Here is a 15222-nt window from a genome sequence, read left to right as displayed (position 1 = left end):
GTTTTTGACGTGTTTTGGGGTCTCCGTTGGGTTTTGTTGGGTTTTCCGTGGTCATAGTTGTGGAAAAATGTAAATTGTGGTTTTTGGAGAACATCATTTAGGTTTAGGGTGGTTTTTGAGTGGATCTATGGTATTTGTGGATTTCTTCTGTTTTCGTGGGTGATCCTGTGCTTGTTTGGGGTGTTTTTGATGTGTTTTGGGACTCCGTTGGGTTTCGTTGTGTTTCGTTGGTCGTTAAGCTAAACGGGCATGGATTGTGGGTTTTGGAGAAAATCAGGTGAGTTTAGGGTGGTTTTGGTGTTGGATCCGTTCTTTTTGGAGATTTTCTTCCAGGTTTGGGGGTGATCCCGTTCTTGTTTGGTTTTTTTTTGACGGATTTTGCGGTCTCCGTTGGGTTACGTTGGGTTTTCCGTGGTCATAGTTGTGGAAAAGTTTAAATTGTGGGTTTTGGAGAAGATCAGGTAGGTTTAGGGTGGTTTTGGGGTGGATCTATGGTTTTGGGGGATTTTCTTCCAGTTTTGGGGGTGATCCCGTTCTTGTTTGGGGTGTTTTTGACGTGCTTTGGGATCTCCGTTGGGTTTCGTTGGGTTTTCCGCGGTCATCATGGTGGAAAAATCTAAATTGTGTGTTTTGGAGAACATCAGGTAGGTTTAGGGTGGTGTTGGGGTGGATCTATGGTATTTGGGGTTTTCTTCTGTTTTTTGGGGGTGATTCTGTTCTTGTTTGGGGTGTTTTTGACGTGTTTTGCGGTCTCCGTTGGGTTTCGTTGGGTTTTCCGTGGTCATCATGGTGGAAAAGAGTAAATTGTGTGTTTTGGAGAACATCAGGTAGGTTTAGGGTGGTTTTGGGGTGGATCTATGGTATTTTTGGATGTCTTTTGTTTTGGGGGGTGATCCTCCTCTTTTTGGGGATATTTTTTATGTGTTTTGTGGTCTCCGTTGGGTTTCGTTGTGTTTTCCGTGGTCATCATGGTGGAAAAATCTAAATTGTGGGTTCTGGAGAACATCATGTAGGTTTAGCGTGTTTTTTGGGTGGATCTATGGTATTTGTGGATTTCTTCTGTTTTTGGGGGTCATCCTGTTCTTGTTTGGGTTGTTTTTGACGGGTTTTGGGGTCTCCGTTGGGTTTCGTTGTGTTTTCCGTGGTCATAGTTGTGGAAAAGTGTAAATTGTGGGTTTTGGAGAAGATCAGGTAGGTTTAGGGTGGTTTTAGGGTGGATCTGTGGTTTTGGGCGATTTTATTCCAGTTTTGGGGTTGATCCCGTTTTTGTTTCGTGTGTTTTTGACGTGTTTTTTGGTCTCCGTTGGGTTTCGTTAGGTTTTCCGTGGTCATCATGGTGGAAAAATCTAAATTGTGTGTTTTGGAGAACCTCATGTAGGTTTAGGGAGGTTTTTGAGTGGATCTATGTTATTTGTGGATTTCTTCTCTTTTTGGGGGTCATCCCTTTCTGTTTTGGGGTGTTTTTGACGTGTTTTGGGGTCTCCGTTGGGTTTCGTTGTGTTTTCCGAGGTCATCATGGTGGAAAAATCTGAATTGTGGGTTTTGGATAACATCATGTAGTTTTAGCGTGTTTTTTGGGTGGATCTATGGTATTTGTGGATTTCTTCTGTTTTTGGGGGTCATCCTGTTCTTGTTTGGGTTGTTTTTGACGGGTTTTGGGGTCTCCGTTGGGTTTCGTTGTGTTTTCCGTGGTCATAGTTGTGGAAAAGTGTAAATTGTGGGTTTTGGAGAAGATCAGGTAGGTTTAGGGTGGTTTTGGGGTGGATCTGTGGTTTTGGGGGATTTTCATCCAGTTTTGGGGTTGATCCCGTTTTTGTTTCGGGTGTTTTTGACGTGTTTTTTGGTCTCCGTTGGGTTTCGTTGGGTTCTCGTTGGTCATTAGGATAAATGAGAGTGGATTGTGGGTTTTGGAGAAGATCAGGTGAGTTTAGGGCAGTTTTAGGATTGGATCCGTTCTTTTTGGGGATTTTCTTCCAGTTTTGGTGGTTATCCCATTCTTGTTTGGGGTGTTTTTGACGTGTTTTGGGGTCTCCGTTGGGTTTCGTTGTGTTTTCCGTGGTCATAACTGTGGAAAACTGTAAATTGTGTGTTTTGGAGAACATCAGGTAGGTTTAGGGTGGTTTTGGGGTGGACCTATGGTATTTGGGGTTTTCTTCTGTTTTTTGGGGGTGATTCTGTTCTTGTTTGGGGTGTTTTTGACGTGTTTTGGGGTCTCCGTTGGGTTTCGTTGGGTTTTCCGTGGTCATCATGGTGGAAAAGAGTAAATTGTGTGTTTTGGAGAACATCAGGTAGGTTTAGGGTGGTTTTGGGGTGGATCTATGGTATTTGGGTTTCTCTTCCTTTTTTGGGGGTGATTCTTTTATTGTTGGGGGTGTTTTTGACTTGTTTTGGGGTGTCCGTTTAGGTTCGTTGAGTTCTCGATGGTCTTTAATTTACATGGGAGTGAATTATGGGTTTTGGAGAAGATCAGGTGAGTTTAGAGTGGTTTTCGGATTGGATCAGTGCTTTTTGGGGATTTTCTTCCAGTTTTGGGGGTGATCCCGATTTTTTTGGGGTGTTTTTGATGGGTTTTGAGGTCTCCGTTGGGTTTTGTTGAGTTTTCCGTTGTCATCGTGGTGGAAAAGTGTAAATTGTGTGTTTTGGAGAAGATCAGGTAGGTTTAGGGTGGTTTGGGGGTGGATCTATGGTTTTGGGGGATTTTCTTCCAGTTTTGGGGGTGATCCCGTTCTTGTTTGGGGTGTTTTTGACGTGAGTTGGGGTTTCTGTTGGTTTTCGTTGTGTTTCCCGTTGTCATCATGGTGGAAAAGTGTAAATTGTGGGTTTTGGAGAACATCAGGTAGGTTTAGAGTGGTTTTGGGGTGGATCTATGGTGTTTGGTTTTCTCTTCCTTTTTTGGGGGTGATTCTTTTATTGTTGGGGATGTTTTTGACATGTTTTGGGGTGTCCGTTTAGGTTCGTTGGGTTCTTGATGGTCTTTAATTTAAATGGGAGTGAATTATGGGTTTTGGAGAAGATCAGGTGAGTTTAGAGTGGTTTTGGTATTGGATCAGTGCTTTTTGGGGATTTTCTTCCAGTTTTGGGGGTGATCCCGTTCTTGTTTGGGGTGTTTTTGACGTGTTTTGGGGTCTCCGTTGCGTTTCGTTGGGTTTTGCGTGGTCATCATGGTGGAAAAGAGTAAATTGTGTGTTTTGGAGAGCATCAGGTAGGTTTAGGGTGGTTTTGGGGTGGATCTATGGTATTTGGGTTTCTCTTCCTTTTTTGGGAGTGATTCTATTATTGTTGGGGGTGTTTTTGACGTGTTTTGGGGTCTCCGTTTAGGTTCGTTGGGTTCTCGATGGTCTTTAATTTAAATGGGAGTGAATTATGTGTTTTGGAGAAGATCAGGTGAGTTTAGAGTGGTTTTGGGATTGGATCCGTGCTTTTTGTGGATTTTCTTCCAGTTTTGGGGGTGATCCCGTTCTTGTTTGGGGTGCTTTTGACGGGTTTCTGTTGGTCTCCATTGGGTTTCATTGTCTTCCGTGGTCATCATGCTGGAAAAGTTTAAATTGTGGGTTTTGGAGAAGATCAGGTAGTTTTAGGGTGGTTTGGGGGTGGATCTATGGTTTTGGGGGATTTTCTTCCAGTTTTGGGGATGATCCCGTTCTTGTTTGGGGTGTTTTTGACGTGTTTTGGGGTCTCCGTTGGGTTTTGTTGGGTTTTCCGTGGTCATAGTTGTGGAAAAATGTAAATTGTGGTTTTTGGAGAACATCATTTAGGTTTAGGGTGGTTTTTGAGTGGATCTATGGTATTTGTGGATTTCTTCTGTTTTCGTGGGTGATCCTGTTCTTGTTTGGGGTGTTTTTGACGTGTTTTGGGACTCCGTTGGGTTTCGTTGTGTTTCGTTGGTCGTTAAGCTAAACGGGCATGGATTGTTGGTTTTGGAGAAAATCAGGTGAGTTTAGGGTGGTTTTGGTGTTGGATCCGTTCTTTTTGGAGATTTTCTTCCAGGTTTGGGGGTGATCCCGTTCTTGTTTGTTTTTTTTTTGACGGATTTTGGGGTCTCCGTTGGGTTACGTTGGGTTTTCCGTGGTCATAGTTGTGGAAAAGTGTAAATTGTGGCTTTTGGAGAAGATCAGGTAGGTTTAGGGTGGTTTTGGGGTGGATCTATGGTTTTGGGGGATTTTCTTCAAGTTTTGGGGGTGATCCCGTTCTTGTTTGGGGTGTTTTTGACGTGCTTTGGGATCTCCGTTGGGTTTCGTTGGGTTTTCCGCGGTCATCATGGTGGAAAAATCTAAATTGTGTGTTTTGGAGAACATCAGGTAGGTTTAGGGTGGTGTTGGGGTGGATCTATGGTATTTGGGGTTTTCTTCTGTTTTTTGGGGGTGATTCTGTTCTTGTTTGGGGTGTTTTTGACGTGTTTTGCGGTCTCCGTTGGGTTTCGTTGGGTTTTGCGTGGTCATCATGGTGGAAAAGTTTAAATTGTGGGTTTTGGAGAAGATCAGGTAGTTTTAGGGTGGTTTGGGGGTGGATCTATGGTCTTTGTGGATTTCTTCTATTTTTGGGGGTCATCCTGTTCTTATTTGAGGTGTTTTTGACGTGTTTTGTGGTCTCCATTGGGTTTCGTTGTGTTTTCCGTGGTCATAGTTGTGGAAAAGTGTAAATTGTGGGTTTTGGAGAAGATCAGGTAGGTTTAGGGTTGTTTTGGGGTGGATCTATGGTTTTGGGGGATTTTCTTCCAGTTTTGGGGGTGATCCCGTTCTTGTTTGGGGTGTCTTTGACGTGTGTTGGGGTTTCTGTTGTTTTTCGTTGTGTTTCCCATTGTCATCATGGTGGAAAAGTGTAAATTGTGGGTTTTGGAGAAGATCAGGTGGGTTTAGGGTGGTTTTGGGGTGGATCTATGGTTTTGGGGGATTTTCTTCCAGTTTTGGGGGTGATCCCGTTCTTGTTTGGGGTGTTTTTGACGTGTTTTGCGGTCTCCGTTGGGTTTCGTTGGGTTTTGCGTGGTCATCATGGTGGAAAAGAGTAAATTGTGTGTTTTGGAGAACATCAGGTAGGTTTAGGGTGGTTTTGGGGTGGATCTATGGTATTTTTGGATTTCTTTTGTTTTGGGGGGTGATCCTCCTCTTTTTGGGGATATTTTTTATGTGTTTTGTGGTCTCCGTTGGGTTTCGTTGTGTTTTCCGTGGTCATCATGGTGGAAAAATCTAAATTGTGGGTTCTGGAGTACATCATGTAGGTTTAGCGTGTTTTTTGGGTGGATCTATGGTATTTGTGGATTTCTTCTGTTTTTGGGGGTCATCCTGTTCTTGTTTGGGTTGTTTTTGACGGGTTTTGGGGTCTCCGTTGGGTTTCGTTGTGTTTTCCGTGGTCATAGTTGTGGAAAAGTGTAAATTGTGGGTTTTGGAGAAGATCAGGTAGGTTTAGGGTGGTTTTAGGGTGGATCTGTGGTTTTGGGCGATTTTATTCCAGTTTTGGGGTTGATCCCGTATTTGTTTCGTGTGTTTTTGACGTGTTTTTTGGTCTCCGTTGGGTTTCGTTAGGTTTTCCGTGGTCATCATGGTGGAAAAATCTAAATTGTGTGTTTTGGAGAACCTCATGTAGGTTTAGGGAGGTTTTTGAGTGGATCTATGGTATTTGTGGATTTCTTCTCTTTTTGGGGGTCACCCCTTTCTGTTTTGGGGTGTTTTTGACGTGTTTTGGGGTCTCCGTTGGGTTTCGTTGGGTTCTCGTTGGTCATTAGGATAAATGAGAGCGGATTGTGGGTTTTGGAGAAGATCAGGTGAGTTTAGGGCAGTTTTAGGATTGGATCCGTTCTTTTTGGGGATTTTCTTCCAGTTTTGGTGGTTATCCCATTCTTGTTTGGGGTGTTTTTGACGTGTTTTGGGGTCTCCGTTGGGTTTCGTTGGGTTTTCCGTGGTCATAGCTGTGGAAAACTGTAAATTGTGTGTTTTGGAGAACATCAGGTAGGTTTAGGGTGGTTTTGGGGTGGATCTATGGTTTTGGGGGATTTTCTTCCAGTTTTGGGGGTGATCCCGTTCTTGTTTGGGGTGTTTTTGACGTGCTTTGGGATCTCCGTTGGGTTTCGTTGGGTTTTCCGCGGTCATCATGGTGGAAAAATCTAAATTGTGTGTTTTGGAGAACATCAGGTAGGTTTAGGGTGGTGTTGGGGTGGATCTATGGTATTTGGGGTTTTCTTCTGTTTTTTGGGGGTGATTCTGTTCTTGTTTGGGGTGTTTTTGACGTGTTTTTTGGTCTCCGTTGGGTTTCGTTGGGTTTTGCGTGGTCATCATGGTGGAAAAGAGTAAATTGTGTGTTTTGGAGAACATCAGGTAGGTTTAGGGTGGTTTTGGGGTGGATCTATGGTATTTTTGGATTTCTTTTGTTTTGGGGGGTGATCCTCCTCTTTTTGGGGATATTTTTTATGTGTTTTGTGGTCTCCGTTGGGTTTCGTTGTGTTTTCCGTGGTCATCATGGTGGAAAAATCTAAATTGTGGGTTCTGGAGAACATCATGTAGGTTTAGCGTGTTTTTTGGGTGGATCTATGGTATTTGTGGATTTCTTCTGTTTTTGGGGGTCATCCTGTTCTTGTTTGGGTTGTTTTTGACGGGTTTTGGGGTCTCCGTTGGGTTTCGTTGTGTTTTCCGTGGTCATAGTTGTGGAAAAGTGTAAATTGTGGGTTTTGGAGAAGATCAGGTAGGTTTAGGGTGGTTTTAGGGTGGATCTGTGGTTTTGGGCGATTTTATTCCAGTTTTGGGGTTGATCCCGTATTTGTTTCGTGTGTTTTTGACGTGTTTTTTGGTCTCCGTTGGGTTTCGTTAGGTTTTCCGTGGTCATCATGGTGGAAAAATCTAAATTGTGTGTTTTGGAGAACCTCATGTAGGTTTAGGGAGGTTTTTGAGTGGATCTATGGTATTTGTGGATTTCTTCTCTTTTTGGGGGTCACCCCTTTCTGTTTTGGGGTGTTTTTGACGTGTTTTGGGGTCTCCGTTGGGTTTCGTTGGGTTCTCGTTGGTCATTAGGATAAATGAGAGCGGATTGTGGGTTTTGGAGAAGATCAGGTGAGTTTAGGGCAGTTTTAGGATTGGATCCGTTCTTTTTGGGGATTTTCTTCCAGTTTTGGTGGTTATCCCATTCTTGTTTGGGGTGTTTTTGACGTGTTTTGGGGTCTCCGTTGGGTTTCGTTGGGTTTTCCGTGGTCATAGCTGTGGAAAACTGTAAATTGTGTGTTTTGGAGAACATCAGGTAGGTTTAGGGTGGTTTTGGGGTGGATCTATGGTATTTGGGGTTTTCTTCTGTTTTTTGGGGGTGATTCTGTTCTTGTTTGGGGTGTTTTTGACGTGTTTTGGGGTCTCCGTTGGGTTTCGTTGGGTTTTCCGTGGTCATCATGGTGGAAAAGTGTAAATTGTGGTTTCGGATAGCATCAGTCAGGTTTTGGGTGGTTTTAAGGTGGATCTATGGTTTTGGGGGATTTTCTTCCAATTTTGGGGGTGATCCCATTCTTGTTTGGGGTGTTTTTGACGTGCTTTGGGATCTCCATTGGGTTTCGTTGTGTTTTCCGTGGTCATCATGGTGGAAAAATCTAAATTGTGGGTTTTGGATAACATCATGTAGTTTTAGCGTGTTTTTTGGGTGGATCTATGGTATTTGTGGATTTCTTCTGTTTTTGGGGGTCATCCTGTTCTTGTTTGGGTTGTTTTTGACGGGTTTTGGGGTCTCCGTTGGGTTTCGTTGTGTTTTCCGTGGTCATAGTTGTGGAAAAGTGTAAATTGTGGGTTTTGGAGAAGATCAGGTAGGTTTAGGGTGGTTTTAGGGTGGATCTGTGGTTTTGGGGGATTTTCTTCCAGTTTTGGGGTTGATCCCGTTTTTGTTTCGTGTGTTTTTGACGTGTTTTTTGGTCTCCGTTGGGTTTCGTTAGGTTTTCCGTGGTCATCATGGTGGAAAAGTGTAAATTGTGGTTTCGGATAGCATCAGTCAGGTTTTGGGTGGTTTTAAGGTGGATCTATGGTTTTGGGGGATTTTCTTCCAATTTTGGGGTTGATCCCGTTTTTGTTTCGTGTGTTTTTGACGTGTTTTTTGGTCTCCGTTGGGTTTCGTTGGGTTTTCCGTGGTCATCATGGTGGAAAAATCTAAATTGTGTGTTTTGGAGAACATCAGGTAGGTTTAGGGTGGTTTTGGGCTGGATCTATGGTATTTGGGGTTTTCTTCTGTTTTTTGGGGGTGATTCTGTTCTTGTTTTCGGTGTTTTTGACGTGTTTTGTGGTCTCCGTTGGGTTTCGTTGGGTTTTTCGTGGTCATCATGGTGGAAAAGAGTAAATTGTGTGTTTTGGAGAACATCAGGTAGGTTTAGGGTGGTTTTTGGGTGGATCTATGGTATTTGTGGATTTCTTTTGTTTTTGGGGATGATCCCGTTCTTCTTTGGGGTGTTTTTAACGTGTTTTGGGGTCTCCGTTGGGTTTCGTTGGGTTTTGCGTGGTCATCATGGTGGAAAAGAGTAAATTGTGTGTTTTGGAGAACATCAGGTAGGTTTAGGGTGGTTTTGGGGTGGATCTATGGTATTTGGGTTTCTCTTCTGTTTTTGGGGGTGATTCTTTCATTGTTGGGGGTGTTTTTGACGTGTTTTGGGGTGTCCGTTTAGGTTCGTTGGGTTCTCGATGGTCTTTAATTTAAATGGGAGTGAATTATGTGCTTTGGAGAAGATCTGGTGAGTTTAGAGTGGTTTTGGGATTGGATCCGTGCTTTTTGTGGATTTTCTTCCAGTTTTGGGGGTGATCCCGTTCTTGTTTGGGGTGCTTTTGACGGGTTTCTGTTGGTCTCCATTGGGTTTCATTGTCTTCCGTGGTCATCATGCTGGAAAAGTTTAAATTGTGGGTTTTGGAGAAGATCAGGTAGTTTTAGGGTGGTTTGGGGGTGGATCTATGGTTTTGGGGATTTTCTTCCAGTTTTGGGGATGATCCGTTCTTGTTTGGGGTGTTTTTGACGTGTTTTGGGGTCTCCGTTGGGTTTTGTTGGGTTTTCCGTGGTCATAGTTGTGGAAAAATGTAAATTGTGGTTTTTGGAGAACATCATTTAGGTTTAGGGTGGTTTTTGAGTGGATCTATGGTATTTGTGGATTTCTTCTGTTTTCGTGGGTGATCCTGTGCTTGTTTGGGGTGTTTTTGACGTGTTTTGGGACTCCGTTGGGTTTCGTTGTGTTTCGTTGGTCGTTAAGCTAAACGGGCATGGATTGTGGGTTTTGGAGAAAATCAGGTGAGTTTAGGGTGGTTTTGGTGTTGGATCCGTTCTTTTTGGAGATTTTCTTCCAGGTTTGGGGGTGATCCCGTTCTTGTTTGGTTTTTTTTTTGACGGATTTTGCGGTCTCCGTTGGGTTACGTTGGGTTTTCCGTGGTCATAGTTGTGGAAAAGTTTAAATTGTGGGTTTTGGAGAAGATCAGGTAGGTTTAGGGTGGTTTTGGGTGGATCTATGGTTTTGGGGGATTTTCTTCCAGTTTTGGGGTGATCCCGTTCTTGTTTGGGGTGTTTTGACGTGCTTTGGGATCTCCGTTGGGTTTCGTTGGGTTTTCCGCGGTCATCATGGTGGAAAAATCTAAATTGTGTGTTTTGGAGAACATCAGGTAGGTTTAGGGTGGTGTTGGGGTGGATCTATGGTATTTGGGGTTTTCTTCTGTTTTTTGGGGGTGATTCTGTTCTTGTTTGGGGTGTTTTTGACGTGTTTTGCGGTCTCCGTTGGGTTTCGTTGGGTTTTCCGTGGTCATCATGGTGGAAAAGAGTAAATTGTGTGTTTTGGAGAACATCAGGTAGTTTTAGGGTGGTTTTGGGGTGGATCTATGGTATTTTTGGATTTCTTTTGTTTTGGGGGGTGATCCTCCTCTTTTTGGGGATATTTTTTATGTGTTTTGTGGTCTCCGTTGGGTTTCGTTGTGTTTTCCGTGGTCATCATGGTGGAAAAATCTAAATTGTGGGTTCTGGAGTACATCATGGTAGGTTTAGCGTGTTTTTTGGGTGGATCTATGGTATTTGTGGATTTCTTCTGTTTTTGGGGGTCATCCTGTTCTTGTTTGGGTTGTTTTTGACGGGTTTTGGGGTCTCCGTTGGGTTTCGTTGTGTTTTCCGTGGTCATAGTTGTGTAAAAGTGTAAATTGTGGGTTTTGGAGAAGATCAGGTAGGTTTAGGGTGGTTTTAGGGTGGATCTGTGGTTTTGGGCGATTTTATTCCAGTTTTGGGGTTGATCCCGTATTTTTTTCGTGTGTTTTTGACGTGTTTTTTGGTCTCCGTGGGTTTCGTTAGGTTTTCCGTGGTCATCATGGTGGAAAAATCTAAATTGTGTGTTTTGGAGAACCTCATGTAGGTTTAGGGAGGTTTTTGAGTGGATCTATGTTATTTGTGGATTTCTTCTCTTTTTGGGGGTCATCCCTTTCTGTTTTTGGGGTGTTTTTGACGTGTTTTGGGGTCTCCGTTGGGTTTCGTTGGGTTCTCGTTGGTCATTAGGATAAATGAGAGCGGATTGTGGGTTTTGGAGAAGATCAGGTGAGTTTAGGGCAGTTTTAGGATTGGATCCGTGCTTTTTGGGGATTTTCTTCCAGTTTTGGTGGTTATCCCATTCTTGTTTGGGGTGTTTTTGACGTGTTTTGGGGTCTCCGTTGGGTTTCGTTGGGTTTTCCGTGGTCATAGCTGTGGAAAACTGTAAATTGTGTGTTTTGGAGAACATCAGGTAGGTTTAGGGTGGTTTTGGGGTGGATCTATGGTATTTGGGGTTTTCTTCTGTTTTTTGGGGGTGATTCTGTTCTTGTTTGGGGTGTTTTTGACGTGTTTTGTGGTCTCCGTTGGGTTTCGTTGGGTTTTCCGTGGTCATCATGGTGGAAAAGTGTAAATTGTGGTTTCGGATAGCATCAGTCAGGTTTTGGGTGGTTTTAAGGTGGATCTATGGTTTTGGGGGATTTTCTTCCATATTTGGGGGTGATCCCGTTCTTGTTTGGGGTGTTTTTGACGTGCTTTGGGATCTCCGTTGGGTTTCGTTGGGTTTTCCGTGGTCATCATGGTGGAAAAGAGTAAATTGTGTGTTTTGGAGAACATCAGGTAGGTTTAGGGTGGTTTTGGGGTGGATCTATGGTATTTTTGGATGTCTTTTGTTTTGGGGGTGATCCTCCTCTTTTTGGGATATTTTTTATGTGTTTTGTGGTCACCGTTGGGTTTCGTTGTGTTTTCCGTGGTCATCATGGTGGAAAAATCTAAATTGTGGGTTTTGGATAACATCATGTAGTTTTAGCGTGTTTTTTGGTGGATCTATGGTATTGTGGATTTCTTCTGTTTTTGGGGGTCATCCTGTTCTTGTTTGGGTTGTTTTTGACGTGTTTTGGGGTCTCCGTTGGGTTTCGTTGTGTTTTTCCGTGGTCATAGTTGTGGAAAAGTGTAAATTGTGGGTTTTGGAGGAAGATCAGGTAGGTTTAGGGTGGTTTTAGGGTGGATCTGTGGTTTTGGGGGATTTTCTTCCAGTTTTGGGGTTGATCCCGTTTTTGTTTCGTGTGTTTTTGACGTGTTTTTTGGTCTCCGTTGGGTTTCGTTAGGTTTTCCGTGGTCATCATGGTGGAAAAATCTAAATTGTGTGTTTTGGAGAACATCATGTAGGTTTAGGTGGTTTTTGAGTGGATCTATGGTATTTGTGGATTTCTTCTCTTTTTGGGGGTCATCCTTTTCTGTTTTGGGGTGTTTTTGACGTGTTTTGGGGTCTCCGTTGGGTTTCGTTGGGTTTTCCGTGGTCATCATGGTGGAAAAGTGTAAATTGTGGTTTCGGATAGCATCAGTCAGGTTTTGGGTGGTTTTAAGGTGGATCTATGGTTTTTGGGGATTTTCTTCCAATTTTGGGGGTGATCCCGTTCTTGTTTGGGGTGTTTTTGACGTGCTTTGGGATCTCCGTTGGGTTTCGTTGGGTTTTCCGTGGTCATCATGGTGGAAAAGAGTAAATTGTGTGTTTTGGAGAACATCAGGTAGGTTTAGGGTGGTTTTTGGGTGGATCTATGGTATTTGTGGATTTCTTTTGTTTTTGGGGATGATCCCGTTCTTCTTTGGGGTGTTTTAACGTGTTTTGGGGTCTCCGTTGGGTTTCGTTGGGTTTTGCGTGGTCATCATGGTGGAAAAGAGTAAATTGTGTGTTTTGGAGAACATCAGGTAGGTTTAGGGTGGTTTTGGGGTGGATCTATGGTATTTGGGTTTCTCTTCTGTTTTTGGGGGTGATTCTTTCATTGTTGGGGGTGTTTTTGACGTGTTTTGGGGTGTCCGTTTAGGTTCGTTGGGTTCTCGATGGTCTTTAATTTAAATGGGAGTGAATTATGTGTTTTGGAGAAGATCTGGTGAGTTTAGAGTGGTTTTGGGATTGGATCCGTGCTTTTTGTGGATTTTCTTCCAGTTTTGGGGGTGATCCCGTTCTTGTTTGGGGTGCTTTTGACGGGTTTCTGTTGGTCTCCATTGGGTTTCATTGTCTTCCGTGGTCATCATGCTGGAAAAGTTTAAATTGTGGGTTTTGGAGAAGATCAGGTAGTTTTAGGGTGGTTTGGGGGTGGATCTATGGTTTTGGGGGATTTTCTTCCAGTTTTGGGGATGATCCCGTTCTTGTTTGGGGTGTTTTTGACGTGTTTTGGGGTCTCCGTTGGGTTTTGTTGGGTTTTCCGTGGTCATAGTTGTGGAAAAATGTAAATTGTGGTTTTTGGAGAACATCATTTAGGTTTAGGGTGGTTTTTGAGTGGATCTATGGTATTTGTGGATTTCTTCTGTTTTCGTGGGTGATCCTGTTCTTGTTTGGGGTGTTTTTGACGTGTTTTGGGACTCCGTTGGGTTTCGTTGTGTTTCGTTGGTCGTTAAGCTAAACGGGCATGGATTGTGGGTTTTGGAGAAAATCAGGTGAGTTTAGGGTGGGTTTGGTGTTGGATCCGTTCTTTTTGGAGATTTTCTTCCAGGTTTGGGGGTGATCCCGTTCTTGTTTGTTTTTTTTTTGACGGATTTTGCGGTCTCCGTTGGGTTTCGTTAGGTTTTCCGTGGTCATAGCTGTGGAAAACTGTAAATTGTGTGTTTTGGAGAACATCAGGTAGGTTTAGGGTGGTTTTGGGGTGGATCTATGGTATTTGGGGTTTTCTTCTGTTTTTTGGGGGTGATTCTGTTCTTGTTTGGGGTGTTTTTGAAGTGTTTTGTGGTCTCCGTTGGGTTTCGTTGGGTTTTGCGTGGTCATCATGGTGGAAAAGTGTAAATTGTGGTTTCGGATAGCATCAGTCAGGTTTTGGGTGGTTTTAAGGTAGATCTATGGTTTTGGGGGATTTTCTTCCATATTTGGGGGTGATCCCGTTCTTGTTTGGGGTGTTTTTGACGTGCTTTGGGATCTCCGTTGGGTTTCGTTGGGTTTTCCGTGGTCATCATGGTGGAAAAGAGTAAATTGTGTGTTTTGGAGAACATCAGGTAGGTTTAGGGTGGTTTTGGGGTGGATCTATGGTATTTTTGGATGTCTTTTGTTTTGGGGGGTGATCCTCCTCTTTTTGGGGATATTTTTATGTGTTTTGTGGTCTCCGTTGGGTTTCGTTGTGTTTTCCGTGGTCATAGTTGTGGAAAAGTGTAAATTGTGGTTTTTGGAGAAGATCAGGTAGGTTTAGGGTGGTTTTAGGGTGGATCTGTGGTTTTTGGGGATTTTCTTCCAGTTTTGGGGTTGATCCCGTTTTTGTTTCGGGTGTTTTTGACGTGTTTTTTGGTCTCCGTTGGATTTCATTAGGTTTTCCGTGGTCATCATGATGGAAAAATCTAAATTGTGTGTTTTGGAGAACATCATGTAGGTTTAGGGTGGTTTTTGAGTGGATCTATGGTATTTGTGGATTCTTCTCTTTTTGGGGGTCATCCTTTTCTGTTTTGGGGTGTTTTTGACGTGTTTTGGGGTCTCCGTTGGGTTTCGTTGGGTTTTCCGTGGTCATCATGGTGGAAAAGTGTAAATTGTGGTTTCGGATAGCATCAGTCAGGTTTTGGGTGGTTTTAAGGTGGATCTATGGTTTTGGGGGATTTTCTTCCAATTTTGGGGGTGATCCCGTTCTTGTTTGGGGTGTTTTTGACGTGCTTTGGGATCTCCGTTGGGTTTCGTTGGGTTTTGCGTGGTCATCATGGTGGAAAAGAGTAAATTGTGTGTTTTGGAGAACATCAGGTAGGTTTAGGGTGGTTTTGGGGTGGATCTATGGTATTTGGGTTTCTCTTCCTTTTTTGGGGGTGATTCTTTTATTGTTGGGGGTGTTTTTGATGTGTTTTGGGGTGTCCGTTTAGGTTCGTTGGGTTCTCGATGGTCTTTAATTTAAATGGGAGTGAATTATGGGTTTTGGAGAAGATCAGGTGAGTTTAGAGTGGTTTTGGTATTGGATCAGTGCTTTTTGGGGATTTTCTTCCAGTTTTGGGGGTGATCCCGTTCTTGTTTCGGGTGTTTTTGACGTGTTTTTTGGTCTCCGTTGGGTTTCGTTGGGTTCTCGTTGGTCATTAGGATAAATGAGAGTGGATTGTGGGTTTTGGGGAAGATCAGGTGAGTTTAGGGCAGTTTTAGGATTGGATCCGTTCTTTTTGGGGATTTTCTTCCAGTTTTGGTGGTTATCCCATTCTTGTTTGGGGTGTTTTTGACGTGTTTTGGGGTCTCCGTTGGGTTTCGTTGTGTTTTCCGTTGTCATAGCTGTGGAAAACTGTAAATTGTGTGTTTTGGAGAACATCAGGTAGGTTTAGGGTGGTGTTGGGGTGGATCTATGGTATTTGGGGTTTTCTTCTGTTTTTTGGGGGTGATTCTGTTCTTGTTTGGGGTGTTTTTGACGTGTTTTGGGGTCTCCGTTGGGTTTCGTTGGTTTTGCGTGGTCATCATGGTGGAAAAGAGTAAATTGTGTGTTTTGGAGAACATCAGGTAGGTTTAGGGTGGTTTTGGGGTGGATCTATGGTGTTTGTGTTTCTCTTCCTTTTTTGGGGGGTGATTCTTTTATTGTTGGGGATGTTTTTGACGTGTTTTGGGGTGTCCGTTTAGGTTCGTTGGGTTCTTGATGGTCTTTAATTTAAATGGGAGTGAATTATGGGTTTTGGAGAAGATCAGGTGAGTTTAGAGTGGTTTTGGTATTGGATCAGTGCTTTTTGGGGATTTTCTTCCAGTTTTGGGGTGATCCCGTTCTTGTTTGGGGTGTTTTTGACGTGCTTTGGGATCTCCGTTGGGTTTCGTTGGGTTTTCCGTGGTCATCATGGTGGAAAAGAGTAAAT

Source organism: Netta rufina, assembly GCF_964035555.1.
Source record: "Netta rufina genome assembly, chromosome: 3".
In the NCBI taxonomy this organism is placed as follows: domain Eukaryota; kingdom Metazoa; phylum Chordata; class Aves; order Anseriformes; family Anatidae; genus Netta; species Netta rufina.
Note: the sequence above shows the minus strand (reverse complement) of the source record.